Below are 3736 nucleotides of genomic sequence, written 5' to 3'. Positions count from 1 at the left end.
ATTGTCCCTAAAAGCAGCTGCATCCTGGCTTCCCAAAGTTTAGTTACCTTGGTCAGTAAATTCCCCACTTTGCCTCTGTTAGCTGAAACTAGGCCACCTGCAACACTTGAAAGAACTTTCATAATACACAAGCCTTGGGGGAATTAATCGAGGGGTAATGATGAAAGCATTAGGTAAAGCCAGCCCCTTTGAACAGCTCAGGGGTTGAGCTGGAGAATGGGTCTGTTGATTCAGGTGAAGGTGGGGCCTGGGACCCTGGCTCTCCATATAAAGTGAAGACTGTCAACCAAAAATTCAACGTCGATTGCAAAGGCATTTAGGACTTAGGGGAGAAATGAAAATGCATGCTTCTGCAGCAGAGGGAAAAAAAAGTGTCTAACAGGTTGTGAATAATTCAGATTTAATTACTAGGAAAAATGCCTTCCTTTTCTTTTTTCTTTTTATTCTTTACCCGGCCTGACGCTTAGGCAGCAGGTTTAGTAGATATTTTTGTTCCAGAAATTCTACTTGAGAAATAGTGAGCCAAGTCTTCAGTTTTCTCCTGGTTGGGTGTGAAGACCAGGGTGCTTTGGATGTGGGCAGGAAGGAGAAGCAGGTATTCCTCAGCTCTTTCTGCTAAAGACTGCCAGGTATGGTACCCATCGTGGGAGGGTCCTTCTCTAATGCCTAGAGCCTCTGAGCTTGTGACCTATAAACTGGAAGGCACAGGCGTGAAATGCTCCCAACCATGCAGATGGGTGCCATTATAATTTTGTGGTATTATATCTCAGACGGACTCATCACCGCTTAGCAATCCTATTACACACCCACTGCCATCGATTTCAAACCTCATTACTCATTTCAAGCCCTTTAGTACTCAGTTTAGTACCCCACTCTCTCTCCTCTCCAGGAGATGATTTTTTTTTTTTTAAATAACAGCTTTATTGAGATATAATTCATATACCATAAACCTACCCCCTTTAACGTGTACCATTAAGTGATTAGATGATTTTTACTACATTGGCAAAGCTGTACAACCATCACCATGATCTAATTTTAGAACATTTTTATCACTCCCCAAAGAAGCTCCATACTAGTTAGCAATTACTCCTCATTTCCCCCTCTCCACAACTCCTGGCAAGCATGAATCTACTTTTTCTACTTACTGTCTTGAAATAGGATTTGCCTATCCTGGACATTTCCTATAAATAGAATCATACAATATGTGGTCTTTGGGTGTGGCTTCTCTCACTTAGCATGATATTTTCAAGGCTCATTCATGTTGTAGCAGAAACCGGTACTTTATTTCTTTTTATGGCAGAATAATATTCCATTGTATGGCTATGTCTTTGATTTTTCCATTCATCAACTGATGGACAATCGGGTTGTTTCCAATTCTGGGCTATTATGAATAATGCTGCTATGCACATTTTGTACAAGTTTTGGTGTGGGCATACTTTCCAGTCCTGTTGGGTATATCTATAAGAGTGCAACTCCTAGGTCATGTAGTAACTCAAAATGATAACTGAGTTACCATTAAATTGCTAGGTCATATGGTAACTTTTTGAGAAACACCATTTTATGCTCCTTCTGGCAATGTATAGGGTTTCCAATTTCTTCACATTTTTGCTAATACTTGTAATTGTCTGTCTTTCATATTTTTGCCATTCTCATGAGTGTGAAGTGGTATCTCATTGTCGTTTTGATTTGCATTTCCCTAATGACTAATGGTGTTGAATATCTTTTCATATGCTTATAAGCCATTTATATGTCTTTGGAGAAATTCTTTTCAAATCTCTTGCTCATTTTAAAATTAGGTTGTCATTTTATTACTGAGTTGCAGTAGTGTTACAGCTCTTTTAGAATTTGTCTAGCAGGTTTTCTGATTTTTACCCGGAACCCCTCCCCAGCAAAGAAAATGGAAAAAAAAATTGCATTAGTTCTTTATACAGTCTAGATACAAGGCCCTTATCAGATATTTGATTTTCAAATATTTTCTCCCATTCTGTGAGTTGTCTTTTCACTCTCTTGATGGTGTTATTTGAAGCATATATATTTTTTTGTTTTGATAATGTCCCATTTATCTATGTATTTTTTCTTTTCATTTGTGCTTTTGGCATCATACCTAAGAAACCGCTGCTTAACTCAAGGTCATAAAGATTTGCTCCTGAATTTCCTTTTAGCAGTTTTATAGTTTTAGCTCTTACATTTAGATATGATTCATTTTGAGGTTATTTTTATTTATGATGTGAGGTAGGGATCTGACTTTATTCTTTTGCATAGGGATATCCAGTTGTCCCAGCACCATTTGTTGAAAGACTATTTTTTCCTAATTGAATTGTCTTGGCATTCTTGTTGAAAATCAATTCACTGTAATTATCTGACCTCTCAATACTATTCCATTGATCTATGTGTTTATCCTTATGCCAATACCATGCTATCTTCACACTGTTACTCTGTGTTTGAAACTCTAGGTTAGAAATGGTGAATGATGCATTATTCAGCTCTGTTCTTTTTTGATATTGTTTTGGCTATTCTAGATTTATTGGATTTCTATATGAATTTCAGAGCCAGCTTATCAATTCTGCAAAAAATGCTGTGGGGATTTTGATAGGGATTGTGCTGAATCTATAGACCAATTTAAGGAATACTGTCATCTTAACAATATTAAGCTTCCTGATCTATGAATACAGGATACCTTTCCATTTATTTAAGTCTTCTTTAAGTCTTTCAACAATGTTTTGCAGTAGTCAGTGAACAAGTCTTGCACTTCTCTTATTGATTTTATTCCTAAATACTTGATTATTTTTTATCTTATTGTAAGTGTAATTGTTTTCTTAATTTCATTTTTGGATTGATCATTGCTACTGTATAAAATATTTTTGTATATTGCTCTTATATTCTGCAAGCTTGCTGAATTTATTAGTTCTACTAGTTTTTTTTTTTTGTGTATTCCTTAGAATTTTCTATATACCACTGGGTATGGTGGCTCATGCCTGTAATCCCAGCAGTTTGGGAGGCTGAGGTGGGTGGACAATTTGAGGTCAGGAGTTCGAGACCAGCCTGACCAACATGGTGAAATCTCATCTCTACTAATCACAAAAAAAATTAGCCAGGTGTGGTGGCGCATCCCTGTAATCCCAGCTACTTGGGAGGGTGAGGCAGGAGAATCACTTGAATCCAGGAGATGGAGGTTGCAGTGAGCCGAGATTGCGCCACTGCACTCCAGCCTGGACAACAGAATAAAACTCCATCTCAAAAAAAAAAAAAAAAAGAATTTTCTATATATGAGATTATGTCATCTGAAAATAAAGATCATTTTACTTCTTCCTTTCCAATCTGAATGCCTTTTATTTATTTATTTTTTTCTTGCCTAATTTTCCTAGCAGAGGAACTTTTGAATGTTTTAATATAGTGGTCATAAGATATAGCATGGGCTTTGGAATCAGTCAAAGCTGGTCATAAATTCTGGCTCCACCGCTTCACTCACTTTGAACTTTGATATTCACCTGTAAAAATGAAAAACACAACTCGTAGAATTTTTAAAAACATTTAAAAAATCAATGTATAATTTACACAGAATAAAATGTACAGACCTTAAATGTTCAGTCTGATGAGTTTTGACTATCGTATACATCTGTGTAATAACCATTCCAAAATAAGATATGAAGCATCTCCATCATCCCATGCCCCTTTCTGTTCAATCTAATTCTTCTATCACCATAGATTCAATTAGCCTAGGCTAAGCCTAGACTGT

At 36.6% G+C, this 3736-nt stretch overlaps 1 non-coding gene across 1 annotated transcript; it reads left to right on the top strand.

Moving 5' to 3' along the window:
• The first annotated feature begins 1822 nt into the window (after positions 1-1822).
• Positions 1823-1884, top strand: LOC123570698 (U7 small nuclear RNA). Its single transcript, XR_006694955.1, has one exon. It is a non-coding gene; the product is annotated as a U7 small nuclear RNA (small nuclear RNA).
• The last annotated feature ends 1852 nt before the right edge of the window (positions 1885-3736 follow it).

Source organism: Macaca fascicularis, chromosome 20 (genome assembly GCF_037993035.2).
Source record: "Macaca fascicularis isolate 582-1 chromosome 20, T2T-MFA8v1.1".
Taxonomy (NCBI): domain Eukaryota; kingdom Metazoa; phylum Chordata; class Mammalia; order Primates; family Cercopithecidae; genus Macaca; species Macaca fascicularis.
Note: the sequence above shows the minus strand (reverse complement) of the source record. Positions and strands in the feature narration are given on the sequence as shown.